Source organism: Monodelphis domestica, chromosome 2 (genome assembly GCF_027887165.1).
Source record: "Monodelphis domestica isolate mMonDom1 chromosome 2, mMonDom1.pri, whole genome shotgun sequence".
NCBI classification, from domain to species: Eukaryota; Metazoa; Chordata; class Mammalia; order Didelphimorphia; family Didelphidae; genus Monodelphis; species Monodelphis domestica.
In genome coordinates this window covers 232239599-232259223 of record NC_077228.1, presented here as the reverse complement: position 1 = coordinate 232259223, position 19625 = coordinate 232239599, and the positions used below count along the sequence as shown (strand labels likewise).

At 46.1% G+C, this 19625-nt stretch overlaps 1 protein-coding gene across 3 annotated transcripts in view; it reads left to right on the top strand.

Annotated features, from left to right (window-relative positions):
- The first annotated feature begins 207 nt into the window (after positions 1–207).
- The window catches only part of BAHCC1 (BAH domain and coiled-coil containing 1), a 178717-nt gene continuing 159299 nt past the window's right edge, over positions 208–19625 (top strand). Inside the window, exon 1 of one of the 3 annotated variants that reach the window (XM_056817346.1) lies at positions 208–338. The gene's annotated coding sequence lies outside the window, so the exon portion shown is untranslated. Of the gene's footprint in view, positions 339–15019; positions 15257–19625 lie in introns of those variants that run through there. The other 2 variants (XM_056817344.1, XM_056817347.1) reach the window with 2 other exon arrangements.

The following is a 19625-nucleotide window of genomic DNA, read 5'->3' as shown; positions in this document are numbered from 1 at the left end:
AATGGGATTTACTCGGTGCTAGCAGGTAGGGGACGCAGGAGCTGCAGCCTCGGGAGGATTTAAATAAAAATAAAATAAAATCTCACATCTCGATTTTTAAAAAAGTTATCTTTTCAAACCTCCAAATTCCCTGCTCAACTGGAGATCCAGAGCAACTCCCACTTTACTTGGGGGAGGGGGTGGATCCTTCCTCCAGGACAAGTCTTCGAGGTGTTGGGTGCCGTGCAGCACTCCCCCCCCCCCCTCCCTTCCCGACCCTGGATTCGGAGTCTGGAGAGGCCATCTCCCCGGGGAGATTCCGCCAGGACCTTGATCCTCTGAGTGGACCGCCAATCCCGGTAGGTGGCTTTGATTTGGATTGGGGCGGCTTGGCATTTCTTCTTTCGTTCTCTGCCGCGTGGCTGCTCCTGCGATGTAGGGGGTTTTCCTTATGGAGATGGGGAGGAAACTCCCCCTACCCCAGCTTTCTTCTCTCCTCCACCTTCAGTGTTTCTCCTCTCCAACCCTTCTCCCCCGAAGAAAAACACACGGCCTTCCCCACCACCCCCCTCTGCCGCTTGGGAGACTAAAGCTTCATGGGACGTGATGGGGACCCACCAGAGCAGGGTTTCAGGCTCGGCTTTATGCAGATCCGCCCCATTCTGTGTCCTCAGCCGCTGAGCTACTCCCCTCAGCGGGTGCAATGCAGGCAGAGATGGCTCGCCCATCCAGAGCTTACCTTTAACTTTTCTCAAACCCTTTTCTCCAGACCCGGTCCTTTCCAGGAAAAAAAAAAAAAGAGCACGCCCTCCATTTCCCTCCACCCCCATCAGTTCCCTACTTTTTTTCCACCCCACCCTCCATCAGGATCTTGCTTCTGAAAAAATTTTCCTAGCCCAGCCCACTGACTATCCATCCTTTGGGGTTAGACTGTTGGCTCTAAGAGAGTTTTTCTTTTCATTAAACGTGTTTGTTACCCTCACACACACTGAGATTTTAAAAAAAATAATAATAATTACTGCCTTAGTAGTGTCTGTGGTTTTTTATTTGTTTGTTTGCCCTCCTAAACTAGGAGTCTTTTGCATGGACATTAAAGGCTATTTATTTAATATATATAAAAGATATATGTATATATACATATATATTCAGCCACCCTATCCCAAGGGATGAAGAAGTATCAGTAAGGCTTTGGGAATTCGTTCCTTGATCTGGTAAAGATTTTCTATCTTTGCATTTTGCACATTATAAGTAATAATAACATTAAGGGCAAAAAGTCAAAGTAGATAGACATGGGAAACCTATTTTCCCCCTGCAGCCCACCTCTTGGTTGTGGGCCTTGGATTGAAGAAAGGTTTAAAAAATAATCTAGATTCCAGGTTGGCTTCATTTTCCTTCTATTCTAAACATGAAATCTTGCTCCCAAGGAACCACATGTTTGCCTTACAAGTTGCTGAGTTCCTCCTCAATTTGAACCAGTATCTGGACCTGATACCCCAGTCAAGAAGCAAAACTAGTAGCGATCGGAACTGGGAGCTATGGTTCGAACGTTTGTCCCACCGCAGCCAAGCTGCACCATCCTAACCCACTCCCAACTCCCCCCACTACATCTCCTGCGCACTTGACAGGAGGGAGAAGGTTATGGGGGCTAACCTCTCGAGGGGCAAAAGCGAATACTTACTCCAAGGGGAAATTTTTGCTCTCCTTTCCCCACTGCCTGAAAAGAACTCCATTCTTTTGGCGGCAAAGCTTGGTGAGGGGAAAGTATATTTTCATTACTGAGAAAGAAAATTCATTAAATGATTTTGAGGGGATGGACGTGGCTGTTTGCAAAAGTGGCGACTGCTCTTCTTTGATGCTCCGGCTTCCAGTTCCTAGGGAAGTAAAACGGCCGTTTGCACGTACAGGCCCCAATGACCGTGCCTGCTCTTGTCGCTATCTTCGGGAAGAAAAGGGGCTGTGTGGAGGGGAAGGTGGGTAGGGTGAGAGGTCCTCCGGATTCTATTCTCCCTCGGAAAAAAAAAAAGGTGTAAAATATATAGCTGTTTCGTCGGGTCTGGAAGCCACTCCTTATTTCCCCCTTTTCCTGGCGCTGGGTAGAAAACGCAAAAGGGAGGATCGAAGATGAAGCGGGTTTGTGACTTAGCTGCTTTGGTTCAACCGCTTCACCCTGAGCTACGCTTTAGTTCCGAAAGGGGATAGAGGGAGAAGGGTCATTCTTCTCCATTCCACTCCCTCCCTGAACCTCGTCTACAGAAGTTTAAAAGGTACTGCGCTATTTGAGCTATTGGAAAATTGGGATATTAAGGGTAAAATAAATTCTCTCAAAGCGGGACTGACTCTGGAAGCCTGCTTGCTGTAAGAGCGGAGCGGTCGTTTTCTCTCCCTGTTGTGTGTGTGTGTGTGCATGCTTGCGCGCGCGCGCTCGTGTGTGTGTGTGTGTGTGTGTGTGTGTGTGTGTGTGTGTGTGTGCCGCATGGAGCTTAGTAGCCAGGGAAGAGATGCAGCGAGATCCCAGATCCCAGGCTTGGCCTGGAAGCCGGTGCGCTGGTGCTAACTGGGCCCCCAGGGGTGGCTAGCTACTTCTGCCCTCTTTCTGATACCCTCTTACTCCTCCCGCTCCACCTCCACCACCCCCCACCCCCCGCGCTGGAGTGGGAGTCCACAGGCGCCTGAGCCTTGTAAGGTGGAGGGTCATCGTCTGGGGAGGCAGGATTCGGGGAATCAGTGGGCGGGTGACGATTTTGCAGAAAGGAAGGGAAAGAGGAAAAGTGTTACACTGTGAGTGAGTGTGTGTGTGCGTGCGTATGCTGGCAGAGATAAGGAGCGTGCTTAGCATGTGTTTGCTCAAGTGTCACATTTTGTGTATCACAATCAAAAGTAAGGAACTAGCAGCGGACTTTTCTTTCTCTGACCCAGAGCTCCCGTAGTCTCTCCTCCCCGCCCCACTCCGACCCTCCCAACCCCCTCCCCCCATTCCCCAGCCCAATTCCCTAGCTTTGCCCTCCGGGGTCGGGGCTGGAGTAGAGGCTGGGTCAGGTTGAGGAAAGGCTGCGACCAGGCAGGCTCCTCACAGTGGGGGACCGCAAGGGGGAGGGAACTTTTCCAATTCCTGGAAAAGGCGTGGGGTGGGGGTGTGATACATACAGTGGGGGGGGGGGGAGTTTTCAGTAAGCTCTTCCAAATCATAGAGGAAAGGAAAGAAGGAAGTGATGGGAGAGGATGATATCCGACATTTTCCCTCTCTGCATTTCTTTCCTTCTCTGGGAGATCTAGTCATCTTTTCCCCTTCACCTGAGAGCTGGGATCGACAAGACCTTGTTTGGGGCGGGGTTGGGGGAGTTTGAGGGGGGTGATGAGAAGGTAATGCCAGACAGGTACTTATTGCTCTGGGAACTGATTTTTCCCCCCCTTTTGGTTTTTCTTTGTTCTTTCTTTTTTCTGGGGTGGAATTCCCTGCTTTGAGCCTTGGGTCACACATTGTGCCAGGGGACAATGTGACCTGCGTTAATTTTCCCTTGTCAGCTCTGGGATGGCCCTCTTTAAGAAGGAGGACAAGGTCTGGAGACTACTGGCGCAGGGGGGGGGGGGACACATAACTTTACCAGGAAACCAGAGGAGATGTCTTCTCCCTTCCCAACCCAGTGATCAGCCATGTAGGTAGGTTCCGGAACCCTTAGGTGTAATATCAGAGAGTCCTTGGGGGGAAATAATTTTGACTCCTCCCCAAGGCCACCCTTTCCACCCATCCACCCCCTTTCCTAATTCTAGACACATGCTGACAGTGATGCATAGTCTTACAAATAAGCCTGTACTCAGGGGAGTGAAGCCTGCCGTCTGCTTACCTCTTGTGTAGTTCTTTAACTGAGGATGAGCTTTACTAGAGAATTCAGGGAATGCCATTCTATTTTTCTTCTGGAAGGCCTGAAACCTCTCTGTTTGGTAGTTTTGCCTGTAAACAGTTTTGTGTCTGTAGCTAACTATCCCACTTCCTTATTTCTGCAACAGAAAAGATATAAAAATCATCCCCTTCCTCGAACTTCTCCCTCAATTGCATCCAAGTGGAGTTGTCAGTCAATCAATGGAATATTTACAAAGTTAGCCTGACTTCAAGTACCTTCTGGCAGTAACTGTCCCTACCATTACCCTATTTGGGCAAGGAAATTAGGGATCAGTTACTGTATTTCTCTTGAAATTCATATTGGACAAATAGGATAATTTTGGATAATTTTACTCAGGGGAGGAAGATTAAGAAAGAATGGACCAGAGTGCAATTAGGCTTATGGTTAGAGACCCAAACTTAGAGGATCTAGGTTCAGATTTATCCTCAGACACTTCTTAGTTGTGTGACCCTGGGCAAGTCACTATAATTCTGTTTACTGAGACCTTGACCATCTGTCTTAAAGTTATTACCAAGACAAAATGTAAGGTGTTTATTTTTTTTTTAATGGGCCAGTGATTTTACAGGTATGGAGATCTTCAGGTATGGAAACTCCTGCATTTTGTTCAAAGCCAGCAAATCCAGAGACTAAATGATTAGCCTATGGTCACACAGTATATATCAGAGACTGGACTTGAGCCCAGGTTTCTCCAGTTGTCCTGATGCCATACTGCCAGTCAATGAAAAATGAATGTGTAATACACATATGAACACACACACCTACTTTAAAGAAAAAAACAGCTGTACCTTTGATTTCATTGGCTCCTGCTGAGTAACTTTTTTCTGCTGATGCAGATCATCTCTGTATCTTTAATCTTAGAGAGTTTCCTGGGAGCACTGAGAGTTAGTATCTTGACCAAGATCACACAGCCTGTAAGAAAAAGAGGCAGGCTGGAACCTTATTCTTTCTGACTAGGAGGCCAGCTCTCTGTCTACATTCTAGCAGAAAAATATGTGTGTACAATACACACATGTATCCCCCCAAATATATCCTACATACTGAATCATGACTCATTCCCCAGGGGAAGAGAGGGAATAAGCATATATTAAGTGCCTAATATTTGCCAGGCACTGTGCTAATAAGGGCTTTATAAATATTATCTCCATGGCTGCATCATCCCTTCAAAAAATACTTTTGAAGCTTCTAAGATTCTTTATTGATCTCTTGGAAACCTACTCTTCTCCCCACCCCTAACCTCATCTCCCCAGATTCCACAGAGAACAGAGCCTTCTAAATTGGAGCAGGTACTGGCCTCTGGGGTTGTGGGAGAGTATATGTTGGGGGGTGGGAGGGGGGTGGAGTAGAGTTATATCTGCCAGGACCAAGCATCGATTTCTTCTTTCCATTAGTGACCTCATTTGGATTGTACAAATTCGGATTGTACAATCTTCTTCCTCTTCCCCTTGGGGAGAAAGGGGAAATTTAACCGAGGGCAGTGGCTAGAACTGGGATGGAAGAGGCCGTTTCAAGGGAATGAAGTTGAGAGGGGTGTTCCAGACCACCAGATTTTAATTCCTGGAGTCCCCAGCAGTACCTTCCCTCTTACCCTAATGGTTCTGTTAGTCTCCCTATGGTCCTTTTTCTTCCCTTTAATAACAACAATAACAATCATAATGACCCTAATTTTTTTTGGAAAAAAGTCAGTGTGGTACTGGAATGGATTTGTCTGTTTATTAAAATCACTTGAATTTAATCCAGATGGGTTTTCTCATTGATAACCTCCCACAACAAGCATACTGAGTTATGCTGTCCCTGTGAATACACTGAGATGTATTTAGCTACAAATTAAGACCCCACATTTAACAAAGCATTATTCACTGAGCTGAGGAGGTGGAGTAAGCAAGCTCCTGATCTGGTTAGAGTGAACTAACAATAAAAATTAAAAGTATGCATCATCCTTAGGAAAAAAGAAAAGAATGCTTATCTGACTCTATCTTCATTTCAGTGCTATTCCTACAACTCCACTCCACCTCACAATGTCTGAATCTTCTGTTTACACTGCCTTAATATGTATGCACAGATGTGTCTGTATTTATGTGTATGTGGATCTGATTGTCTGTGTTAACTCACAAATGAACATAATGTGTAACTGTGTGGGCAGGTCATGGGATGAGTCTCAACCCTGTTTCTGTCCTTCAGTCTTAGCAGAGATCCTGTCTTCAAAAGAAATGGAGCTTTGATCCCTAGAAACCAATACAGACAGTGCTCTGGCAGAAGGAACCTAGAATGTGTAGTGGAGATCCAGGTTCTAAACTGAAAACTTTTAGATTAAATGGAGGGAATAAACTAGAGAAAGCACATGAACATTGACTGTGTTGTTCTGTGGGGGGGGATTTATATATGTGGATTGGCATCCTTTTGGACATATTCAAACTCCTTTAGGGTCCCACAGCAACGTTCTTTTTTATGCTATTCCTTGATTCTATATTGCCTTCCTGTTCTCATGCCAGCAACTCCTTTCTCATCCTTGCTCTAAACTCTAATCTTGAGCAAGGGGAAAACAATCGCAAAGAAACTCCCATCTCCGACAAATCTCAGAGAAGAGGTCTCAGAGGCCTTAAGGCCTCTGCCTAAGGGCCTATCTTACCCTGGAAAGTTATGAAAGAATGAAACTAAAGGCTACAATCTATATAAATCTATATGGAATTAGATTGTTCATTTGGGCAACTAGAGACTGAGATGTTTCCCTGGGGCAATTCATGAAAGGGACAGTTTCTCTTTTCCCTTGGCCTGTTGTAGCCTGCTACCTTAGGGGCAGGCAAGGGTCAAGGGTCACACTCCTACAGATGACTGAGATTCCCCCTCCTTCCTCTCCTCTGTTTTGGTAAACATGCTGCAACAGAACTTAAACTATGCTAAGAACCGATCCCCCCCCCCAAGCCCCCACTCAAACACACATATCTACAACTGTTTGGAAAGAACCCTAGGAATTTACTGGGGACTTTTCACCTTTACTATCATAGGTGCTGCATGAGGGAGAATCACCTTGGATTCTTGAAGTTGTTTCTGGGCATCATCTGAAACACAAACCTACCAAACCTCATTTTACTCGACATATCCCCCCAGATCTCTAGATATCAGGGAAAGCTTCATCTTTACTCACTGGGGTTCTCTGCTTCCTTTTGGCATAGTCTACTCAGACCTAGGTCTTCCTGGCAATTGTACAGAATACACATCTGAGAGATGATGGCCGGATGAATTATCAGAAACCTGGCCTCTTGCACACGGTTCTTACAATCCTGGTGAAAAGAATAACATAAAAATATATTCCAGGTATCAGCAAGTTCAACAAGGGTCTCTTCCTCACAAACCCTGTTGATTTCTGGTAGTCAGGAACAGAGAGCCTAGAACATGTGTGAGGAGGCAACACTGTCAAAGGACCATGTTCTGGGGAATCCAAATTCTATAGGTATTTATTGAGGGACGTATTTGTTTTCATCTTTATTTCTTTGCTTTTGTCCTACTCTACCTTAAAAGAATACACACTTCCAGAATGGTTCCTGGGAAAATTGTCCCTGTTGGTTTCAGAGGAGCTTTGGGGACCTAAATTTCTTCTGGTGAGGTCTAAGAGACAAGAAATGCCTGCTCCATCTCCTTCCTTGGATCTCTGCCCAAGCAGTCAGAGACCAAACCACAAGTCAAGTGTGTATACATTGGAGGGTAAGGGGGAGATTTCCTTCTCCCTTACCTTACTCCCTTCAAATTTAGGGTCAATGAATGGTTGTTGAATTGAGACACTCCCAGGTGGCTGCCGAAGAGATTATCAAAAGACCAGCAATGGCTTCTTTCTCTCTCCTGCTTGCCTTCACTAGGAAGAATTGAGTCATTTTTCGTAGTCAAGAAATTGTTTCTAATTTGCTCTTTGACTAATGGCTCTCTGAACAATGGAGAGGCACCAACAATCGCATTAGTCAAAGACACCCAACATACAATTACCAGAGCGTAGATTTGCATCTATCTGGCTCTTATTTTGGCCCTTATTTAGTGCCCTGAGTTAATTCACAATTTTGTATAACTCACAGGGACCCCCCACCCCAACCAACCACCCTTAGTGGTTAGTTTTGTCAGTTATTACTTACTTCGTGTTCTCTAATGGGATGGAACATGCTTATATGACCAGGCAGGCCTGAGGACTCCAGGGACTCAGCAAAGAATCTCAGACAGGCCGGGAATGGATCGCACTCTTTGGACTCTCCACTTCCCTTCCTACTAGGGATTCCTCTCTCCAGTTCTGTGCCTTCCCCTACTTCCATTCACCTACCCCAACAAACCTTCTGGAATCTTCTCCGACGCCCCCATCAACCCTCCTGCCGGGTGCTTCCAGAGTGGGAAGATGCTAGCTGCCCGTTTTCAAAGCCCAACTCCACGTTTAGACTACCCAGCAGGGGAAGGAAAGGGAAGCTGGAAGTTGTGTGTGTATGTTAGAAGTGAGGGGGAGGTGTTGAAAGGGGTGAAAGCAGGCAGTAGGTGGAGAGGATTGGGCTCCCCGGCCCATTTCTGTAGGGGATGCTTCTTTGTCCCAGGCATAGGGAGGGTGTTTAACTCGATTCTGGGCGGGACACCGTGGGTGAATAAGGTGTTTGTGTGTGTGACACGGTATGTGGCTCTATCATGAGTTTGTGTGTACATGGAAAGATGTGCATGGTAGAGTCTGCACCACTGAGGTGTGAGGACAAATCGGTATGGCTGTGTATATCCGTCTAAAGGCATGACTAGTTAATGTGAAGCTGTGAGGGGTTATCTGACTCCTTTTTTGCAACCCATATACAAGCCTGAAGGATGTAACAAGACGCGACCAATTCTGGTGGAAGAGAAGTGTAGGTTTTATACCATGCGTCGATTTCCAGGCATACCAAGCGAGGTTTGAGGGAATATAGGGCCGGCCTTGGGCAACTCGGACTTCTGCAGCCAGGGCCTTAGAAAAAAAATAATTGGATAGGTCTAGTGAACCCCGAGATATGAGGAACTTACAGTCCGCTTAGTCTGGGAGACTAGCGGGTGCGAGTGTGGGAGAAGAGAGAAAGAGAGAAAGAGAGAGAGAAAGAGAGAAAGAGAGAGAGAAAGAGAGAAAGAGAGAAAGAGAGAGAGAGAGAGAGAGAGAGAGAGAGAGAGAGAAAGAGAGAAAGAGAGAAAGAGAGAAAGAAAGAAAGAAAGAAAGAAAGAAAGAAAGAAAGAAAGAAAGAAAGAAAGAAAGAAAGAAAGAAAGAAAGAAAGAAAGAAAGAAAGAAAGAAAGAAAGAAAGAAAGAAAGAAGAAAAAAGAGGAGAGAAAGCATCTACTGAAAAGGAAGATGGGATAAAGAGAGAAAAGCATTTATATGGCTCCTTATCTGAGTTTTCCTGGTTAGGAAGAATCGAACCTGCTTAAGGTTTCTCTAGTGACTGGAGTTGAACTGGGGAGAGGGGCTCCTGAAGTAAGTAGTACGCGGAAGGAGACTTCCAGGCGCCTTCCCTTTCATTTGTAAAAACGGAGGAGATAGCTCAGACCCAGACTCTCAAGTGTAAATATTTACCTCCCCCCAGCCTTATTATCTGCACCCTTTTCTTCCAATCCTTTTTTTCTCTGCCTATCCCGTACACCTTTCTCTATGGAAGGCGAGAGTCTACAGATATCAACATCGTGTTCCTGTAAAATTAAAAGCATTTGTTAGATTTGGACAGCAGAAAGGGAGGGGTGGGGTGGGGGTGGGGAAGAAAACAGGAAGCTTTAATCCTGGTGCTGATAATATGACCATCCAAATATATTCCTATCCAGAGCCTTTCTGGGCTAGCCCGACCCTTGTATCTTTCTGAGAGTGGAATAAAGTGATCTTATTTTGGTAGTGCAGAGTAACTAGGTAAGGCAGACCGCTTCTTCAGGGCTGGGCATCTGCCAGCCACCTCGCTATATACAACAGGCCCTGTCTCCAGCTATTTACTGTAACAACTGTTTTGAAACATTTTTTTTTAATCTCAGGGTTTGTTTTTTTTTTAAAGTGAGTCTAAGAGATAGTGGAGGAGGAAGAAAAAGAAGAAAAGGAGACAGAGGGAGATAGAAGGGCTAGCAGAAAAGGAAAACAATTAAAAGGCAGTAAGATTAGTGCAGGTTTTTTTTCATCTTTCCCCATTCATGTCCACAAGCAGTTCCCTTGAAGATTGAGAAGGAAGAAGCAAGTTTTTGTTAATTCTAAATGTGTATGTGGGTGGGAGGAGGTAGGGGGCTGGGCTAGTAGCAAAGCAAACCTACTAAGGTTTTTTTTTTAAGGAGTTGGTCCTTCCCTGCCCCCAAGTAATCCCACAATAAAATTGGCTGCTATTGATCTTGCACTATTTTCAAGAAGTGATCCCTTGAATTTTGGAGGGAACCCACAAACCCCATGGAAGCAGAGCATTACCCATGTGTATATTTTAGCCTTTGCAGGCCTCCCTGCCCCACCCCCCATGAGGTTTTCCCACTGCCCCTCGGGTCCTCAGCCTCCTCCCCATCATCTCTTTTCCTTTGTGTTGTGTTTTCATTCCTCAATCCTCTTCCCTTGGTAGTTGGGGGCATTTTCTGCCCCCTTATAGCCTTAAACCCGTGACTGGGGCACTGCTGGGTGGGGGGAGGGTCCATCATCCACGCTCCAGGGCTCCTGGACAATTCTTAAAGCGCCCAGGCCCCTTCCCCCTAACTCCTGGGGGGCTGAAGACTCCAAGAGCCCCTCCTGATCTTTAGATGCTTTGCCTAGTCCAGGACCAAAGAGAGGGTCAGTCAGGCACTGGAAAGGCTAGGGGCTCCGGTCCTCTTCTTTCCCCTCCCTTCAGACAAAGGGCAGCAAGGACTCGGACAGAGGCTTGAGCCCCACTTCCGGGAGCAAGCAAGGCCCAAAGTTCTTTTTCTTAAACCAATTTTGATAATTTACAGAATATTTTTAGCAAACAAGTCTAAAAACCCACCAGACTGGAAATTTTTCTGTGTGGTTGTTCTAGGTGGAGTTATTTTGTATGTCTCTTTCTTATGCACCTCTCTTTTTAAAAAAAAAATTCGCTTAATTTTTAAAAATCGGAAAATTTAACCTCAATGATGGGAATGGGGAGAGGATATATTAACATGAACAGACTGAGTGGAAACCTGGATAATTAGGCTAGGAGAATAAGAGCAATAAAAAGGAGGAGGCAAGCAGATGTTTTAAGAAGAGGTCGAGTCCTTTCTTATCCCTGATTGTGTCTCCTTTTACCCCCCTCCCCAAATAACCAAAAAACTAATTTGTGTGGGAAGTGCACATTGCCTAAAAATTGTTTGCTTTTAGAGCTAAGCAGCACCTATTTTTCTTCTACTTCTAAAATCTGAATCTTTTGGATCAGATTTCTGATTTAGGTTTCCCAGTGATGAGAGGGAGAAAGAGGAGATGAAGAGCCCATGAAGGCGAGGAGAAGAAAAAGGGATAAACGATATAGTTGGACTAGAGAGGCAATACAGTCACACTACGGGGGTAGTTTAGAATCTAGGACCTGGACACCGAGAAATCAGCCTGTATATTGTGTAAAAAGATAGGTAAATTAAGGTCCGGTCCCGGAATCTTTCTTCCTTCCCTTTTTGATCTTGCCTTTTATTGGCAACAGCTTCAACAGAATTGTCCCTGGAATGACTTCTGGGGCTGGCCTGGCCCCATGTGTGAGGAGAACCCGTTGCAATCTGGAAAAAGGGGGAGAGGATATTGGGACTGGGGTTCTCTAGCTTTGCTCGGCTACTCTTGTGAGCCTTAGTTTTCCAAGGGAGCTTGATCCAGGTATTTAATGTATTTGTTCCCAGTTCTTACTAGTTTTTTTTTTTCCATGTCACTTTCTATTAAAAGGATCTCTTCCCCGATGCCTTGGCTAGAAGCAAGTTACTAGGCTCTCTCCTTTTTTCTCCGCTGCACCCGGGTCTGTAGCATAGACAGATTCAGCCTAAGGGTGCAAAGCAGACAAGGGACTGGGGGTGGGGAGGGAGGTTCCTTTTGCTTCCGATGCATTGGTGTCAGTGAACCGAGCAACACCAAATCTCAGCCAGGGACCTGGGAATCAGGGCTTTATAAATGAACTTTTCCTTGGATCTTTCCGGCAACTGAGAGTGTGATGCTAACTCCCCTCCCTCCCCCTAGTCACAGAAAATAACCTCGTATGCCGATATGAATTTCTGGATATGAAATGCTGCAATTTAGGGCAAGAAGATTGCATTAAGACAGGGTAACTTGGTTGCTCCTTCACCCTCTTTCCAGGTGTCGAATTTCTGAGGCCAATTCACCCCTCCCCAAACTCCAATGTCTTCTAGGGCTTGGCCTGAATTTTCCAGCTTCCTCCATCTTAGGGTCTCGGGCCCGGTGCACATCCCGTTACCCCCGCCGTTAGGCTGTGTCTAGCAGGACCTCATTCAATCATTTCCCTGCCTAATGAATAGCCTTACGCTAATCGGATCTCGTGGGCGCTTTATGGGGATTTATTTATTCCGCATTTCCAATCCATCAGGCGATTTAACACTAACACACAATAACAAACACTACCCCTCTGTCAAAAAAACAAACAAACATATATTTAATCTGAAAGAGCCAAACTCTCCTGCCACTCGCTTCCACAATTGCCAGTCCCGCGCCTCACGGGCTACCTCGAGTTTTACTTCTCCTAATTTCTTCCCCTACTTTGGATCTCAGTCGCTGGAGCCGGGACTTTCTTAAAGGCCGGTTAAACCCTCCCTCCGTGCAGCTGCAGCTCTGCTCTTGGGCTTTCTCTCCCCTTTGCCCCAGCTTAGTTGCTTCCGCGGTATCAAGGGCCGCCTTGGCATTAGGGGGGAAGGGTTGGGAATGCTCAGTAGCCTCCTTTTGGAGCCCAGGTTTCCTGTGTTCTGTGCCACCCATCTTCCCCGATCCCCTTTTCCCTGGGGATGTTGGAGAGGATCCACTCGATTGCAGCTCCCAATCTCCTTTCCAGTGTGTCCTACACCCCTTTTCTCTCAATCTTCGGGGCTGGCCGAAGACAAGTTCTGTCCCAATCACCCTCCAACAAAGTGCTTTACAGCGCTTACCTCCTCGCCCCGGGGCCAGCTTGGACCTCTCGGATTTAGCGCCCCGGGGGAGGTGGTAGACCCTGAAGCAGATCAGCAGCGATTCCCACTCTCTGCTTCCTAGTCTCTTTTATCCTCTCCTCCTCCTCTGAAATCCCCGCATCCCCTCCGACCCCAGAGGGAAGGGGGGGGGGGAGGGTTAAGCAGCAACCCCGCTATCCTGGGTTTCTCCTTTCCCCAGTTTGGAAATTACATCCCCCTCCCGGAGCAGTCCTAGCCTCTCGATTGAGGGGGAGTCCCTAGGGTCCTAGTCTGTACCCCAAGTACTGTGCCCTCCCACATCGTCTACCCACCCCCCCTTAATTTCACGCGCTTAATAAAATAAATATATAGAAATCAGTTTGTGGCATTCAGTCTGCATCTCCTTTCTCTGGATTCTCTTTGATCCGCTCGCTCTCTACTCTTCGGCTCTGGGGCCGGTGGGGGTCGACCCGCGGGGATCCTGGAAACCGTCCCTAACTTATCTCCTTTTATCCAGCGGCAAGGGGCCGCCTTGAAACCGCGGGGCCAGTAATTGCTTTTTTCAGGCAGCCCAGTGCGGACTGGACAACAGCCAATCAGCGCCCTGTTTACACTTAGTGATTGACAGCGGGCTGGCACATTGCCAACCAATCCCAAGCATCCCAGAGGAAAAGGGAGGGGAAGGAAAAGGAGCAAGGGCCTGGGCGGGGGTGGGTTGGAGGAGAAATCAGAAAAGAGAAAAAAAAACCCCTAAAACCCTCGTTCTTAACCCTTTTGTGCCCAGACTTAATTTAAAAAAAAAAAAAGATTTTCTGTTGCATGTGAGTATATGTTGGCTAACTTCTAATTTAGAAAAAAAAAATTTTTTTCTAGAATGGGGAACAGATATTTCCTAGAAGAGAGAAGAAGAAATAATCCACCTCTATAAACTAGCAATACTCAAGAAGCAAGAGTGTGACTGGGAACCAAATACTAACTACTGTGCGTGCAGTGTCCCAAAAGTCTTAGTGCATTGCATTAATTTCAGGGGGATATAAGGAAAGCAATTTACTTCTGATTACGATAAATAAAATCATTCTGTGGATTTTTTTCTTAAATGGGGGAAAACTATCGGATTAGTCCAAGGAGCTGGATGTTTAGAAACACAATGCATGATTTTCTCGCATTAACCAAAGACTTCTTAAATTCTCATAACACATTTTAGATCTTAACCTTTTGGTTCTAATTGAGAAAAGCATAATCTTTCTCCTTGGCAATTATTCCAAGGTTTCTATTTTGTTTGCGGTCCCTTTCGTTCTAAGAATTAGACTGTGTGGGGGTGAGGAGGGGGGACCCAAACCCACCATCTGCCTGAAAAGGAATTAAATAACCTTAGGTCTGATCCAGGGGTAAGTAATCCGCTGGAGGTGGAGGTCATCAGGGAAAATTGGAGAGAAATGTAGGCTACTACCGAGATAGGACGAGATGGGGGAGGAGATAGAGTCAAGTGCAGATCTTGATTCTCAATCTAGAGGTTAGCGTCCCTTGGCGTGTGCCAGTACCTTCACATGGTAGAGAGAATCTGCCCTTCTGCAGTTGTTCTGTTCCTTGTGTGACAGCCTTGAAAAGGCAGCTGTGCTTTTAGTCTAGGCCTATCAATTTGCTGATTCACCAAAACAACTTTACCTACTACGCGCGCGCACGCACACATCACACACGTACACACAATTGCGAAGTTTACTTCTGCCTTAAATGATGGCGCGATTTTTTCTTTTAGTTTCCCATAGATCACCAGTTCAAAATTTCGGCCGCCGCAAAAATATGAAGACAAAAAAAAAATTCGGGGTCCCCAGCCGCCTCCACTCACACATTTCCACCTCCTCCCTTCTCGCTACTCCACATTCTCATTCAGCAAGAACTGATCTGCGCAGAGAAGCTGCGCAGTTGAACCGCTTGAATTAGGCGCCATTGGGCTCAGTAGTAGCCCTGCTGCTCTCTGATTGGCAGCTCCTTGGCCCAGCGCCAGCCTATTGGGAGGCCTGTTTACGCCGAGTGAGTGGCACGAGCTTATTACAGTGGAGGGCCGCACAACCAATCAGCTAGCTGGCCCATCTTGGGTGAGTGGCACGAGCTTATTAGTATGCAGGGAGAGTTGCTTTCAGGACTGAGCTCCAGGGTTTGAGAGCCGCTCTGGATGGGCTTGCTATATAGTCGTTGTTGTGGAAGCGGCGCATTTACAGTGCGACAGTCAGCACATTGAAAATACCAATAGGAATACAAAACAAAGTCACATTTACTGATTTAATTGTATTGCATTCAATTGTATCCAGGGAACAGCCTCCAGTAAGTAATTGAAATTGCTTTCATTTTTAAATTTTTTTGGTCTTTTTTATTATTATTTTTTCTTTGGGAATTTAATTTTTTTAAAGGAGAAAGCCAGGGTTGTGATTTTAAAATATTTTCTTTAAAAATTATTCGTTATAATGTCGAGCAGGTTTTTTTTTGTCGAGATGGAAGAAATGTATTACATAATATATATACACGTGTGTATATGTATATATAATATCGACGCGAGCGATTCCCCCCCTCAAAAATCGAATCGATCTGTTTAAAATTCTCCCCACCCTGTTCTGTGTCCTTGCTTTGCTGTGAGCGGTTGTTGTCTCGCTATACACCTCGAATTAAAAATAAATAATAAAGAAAAAGGACAGAGTTTCGTTAGGCCACCGATGGTCCAGGGATATAAGACCAGGCTTATTTTTTAATACCGACCGTAAACGAATCCCCAGATACCTTGGAAATTTGTGCCCACTATTAGTTGAAACACTAATGGAAAAAACGCCCTCCCGCCACCCCAACTTCTCTGTTTTTCCTCGCGCATCTCCCAACAGCCTCAGCTTTTTTTTTAGATGTTCCCGGCTACTACCACTACTAGGAAAAAGGTTCATTGTAAGACCTTAGCCCGCGAGGGAGGTGATTTTAAGGACTCTAAGCTGCACTCTCTGGGAAGGGGAGAGAGAACTACTGCTTCCCTTGGTAGCTGGCGCCTTATTTCGGGGGAAAGATTTCCATAGGAAGAGATAAAAAATCCGGATGGAAAATGGAAATGTATATTTCTGCGCTTCAGCGGTAAAGAGGAAGGGGTCAGGTTTTTGTGTGTGTGTGTGTGCGCGCGCGCGCGCGAGCTTTTTCTTTTCACTTTTTTCTTTTTGAGGTGAGAGTTATTTTTGTAATTTTCATTTTTCGTTGGAGAAAGTCAAAGAAAGATGTCTCTTGGTCTAGGGGCTTTGTAGGGGGATGCAAGAGAAAAGGTGCCGAACTGGAGATCTGCTTTGGGACCGGAATCTGCACAGTGTTTAAATAATGTCTCTTCGCTCCGCTCCTTCCCCCCCGGGGGGTCTGAAACGGCAGCTGAAACCTGGTAGTGGGAGCACTTGGCCTGGGGTTTTTCAAGCTGGGGATTCTGGGGAGGTAGTGAGGGGACGAACTGGCCTGCTGAGGTGAAGAGGGTCTATTTTTTTGAAAAGGAAAGGAAAGGGGAGGGATGTTCTATCTTTGCGTTTTCCAAGTTCTTTTGTTTTCTTTGGAGCCCCGCTGCTCCTACGCTATGGAGCCTCGGGTGGGAGAAGAGGGCGGCGGAATAGCTTTTACAATTCGCTGTGAGCGGGTTCTGGAGACTTGGGTTCTCTCGGCCTTCCGGCTTCTAAGGGAGGAAGAGTAGGATCCGAGGAAATTCGTGGGGAACAACCCCTCCACCCCAGCCCTGTGGAAGTGCGCAAGACGGGACAAAGCCCGCTCCTCTCTTGGTGGCCTAGCCTCTTCGCTTGGGCGGTAGAGGCCTGCCGCTCCCTCGGGCCGCCTCCACCAGCCTCAAGTAAACGCTCCTACTGCTTCGCTTCCGTAGTACTTTACGAGCCTAAAAGCAGGCAGATTGGGGCCCAGGGCTTAAGCTGGGTCCACTCTTGGAGAGAAAAGGGTAGTGGCATAAGAGAAGAGTGGATCTTGGTGAACGGTGAGGAAATGCTTTTTTGGGGGGTTGAAAAAATTTTTTTTGCTAATTTAAAACAACTATGTGTATTTATTTTAAAATTCACAACCCGTGTTCCTAACTACAACCAGTTACCGCTTGGAGACAACGATAATAGTCAGTTTGAGATTCAAGGATCCTCTAGCACTCGAGGGGCCCCTGACTAGCTTCACCCGGGCTCAGAAATCAAACAAACCATAGTGGCTGGGCAGGGTTGCCGAGAGAGGCGGCTGCATGAGCTGGGCTCGGCCAGCCCCACGTTTTATCGCTCTGCAACCGCCAGGCTCAGCTCTTTGTGTGTGTGTGTGTGTGTGTGGTTTGGTGACTTAGTTAAAATAGGTTTTCTCCTTTTACCCCCTTACAAGAACCCTGGGCCTGCGCTTCTCTCACAGAAACAAAGTTAGTCCATGTTCTTTCCTCCCTGAAATATCACATACCCTTTCCTTTGAATTTTTATACCAATTACTCCTTTTCTTTCTCGATTCACTCCAACTGTCTTGTCTGGGAAATGCTAGTGTGTTATATTATTAATGGAGGTACTGCTCGCTCACTTCAGAGCTCAGTCACCTTCTCCGGAATATAGTAGAGACGATTGGAATGGGGGGTGGGGGTGGCCGAAGGGACTAACCCGTGGCTGGGCGCTGCGTGAGGTTTGTATGAGGTCTGGAGATGCCAGCGCGGGCTTTCACCTCTGGAGCGAGGCAAACTGAAGGCTCCTGGATTCGGATGGGTCACTGTGTCCTTGTTTAGGCCACCCCGTAGCGGCTCTTCGGGTAGTTCTCCCTATCCTTCCCGGGGAGGAATCTAGCAAGCTCTGGGGTTGAATGAACCTCATCCTTAGCTCACAGGAAGAATCCAGGGCTGAGTGAAAGTGGCTTCGCCTGGGAAGGGAAAAAATAAAAACTCATAACAAAGTAATCTTAAACATAAAGGTAATTTACCCACGATTTTTTAAAATAAGAGTTACAGAACGGTAAAGAATAATCGGCCCAGATCTTCAGTCTCAATACTCCTAATCTTGTTCTCTCAGAATTTTTTTAGTCACTTTCTGTGGACTACACCGTTTCTGCAAACTCGTCCTTTCCAGTCTCGGATGTTTAGAAACTAGCGATTTTCCTTTCTTCTCTCTCGATATCTCCCTCTTCCTCACTCCGGGGTCTGCCCTGCTGCGGCCCTCATCCCTCACTTCCTGCGTGGACAATTTACTCCTGAGTCTCTGCTAGTAGGCCTGCTAGCTGGGCGATCTTCTCTTCTCCTTTAGGGGTTTTCAAATGTTCTTCTCCTTCTCTTTCCCCCACACCGCCCCCCTACTTGCGCCTCAGAGGACTAGGCAATATTTGTTAGATCGAGGGAGATAGCTCGGGCTCACCACCGGGGAGGGGGAGGGGGAGGGGAGCCCCTAGCCCCTTTGTGTGAAGTTGTAAGACAAAGAGAACTCATTGTGTAGTCCCCTTGTATTTACAATGCAAAAGCTCCTCGTGTAAATATGAAAAAAGCTTATCAGCTGAGCAAATATGTATTCACTTAATACATTAAGTTTTCAGTTATAGATTAAATCAGACACAAAATTGCTTGCAAATAAGACATTGTAGAACTCAGAGCATTAAATATAGCAATTTTAAATGGTATTCACGAAATGAAAAACATCTTAATCACTTTGTTGTCACGGTGGGGTGGTAAAAAAACACACACCAAACCCATAAGGCTTTCTGTTATATTCACAATTAAGAACATTGAGGCTATTATTGTCTCCTTTTGTTGGATGTGGTATTAAACATTAAAACAATGTGATGAAGAAAGGAAAAATATGCAGAATGTTCGTTGGAGTGCTGAGAAAGCCGAGGAGGAGGGAACTTAACTTCCACATATAAAAATATATGTATACACACAAATATGTATGCAATATATAGATTATCTCCTCTCTTTCCCGCTTAGGTATTCGGTATTCGAGTCCGATTTTTGTCTTAACGAGAGTGACTACTATTCGACTTGAAAATATGGAGGGGAGTGGAGGAGGGGATAGGAAAGGTTTTGGGTAAAGAAGGATGATGTTGGAGTGATTATTATATACTCTTAGCCTTGAAATCTGGAGCAAGTGGTGGTAGAGAGGGGACGACTTGGCCCTCAACCCCTCTTTTCCCAGGTGTAGTAGGGAAGATTTGCTGTTGGTCTGGCGTTGTGCGAAGTGGACAGAAGCCAAAGGCTGGTGTGTGAGTTGCAGCGATTGCAAAGCGAGCAGCTTACATAACTGTTTGGTCTGAGTCTGGGTGCTCATCCCTCTTAGTGGGAATCCCCAGCCGAGATGCAAAGAGAAACGGTAGAGGCCCCTGGTTGAGGATTTTTCTTTCCCCTTCATGTGTCTGTGAAAGGACCAAGGCATTCCAGAAAAGAGATGCACTTTTAACCTTCTCACCTATCCCCACGCCCATTTTTACAGCTAGGGATTTTGTAGGGAGAAATTCAGTTGCAGGATGGATCCTTTGAAAAGGCCAATATCTGGACCTTGGAGAGCTGCCCCCCCTCAAGCTCCCATTCTTTAACCTGGAGTGCTGTTTTTTGATTCTTTTGGAGAGAAAAGGATGAAATGGGGGAGTGAAAACCATTTAAAAATTATTCATTCGGAAAAATGAATTAAAAATTATTTGTAATCAAATACATCCCAACCTTTCATTGGGTCTCTGGATC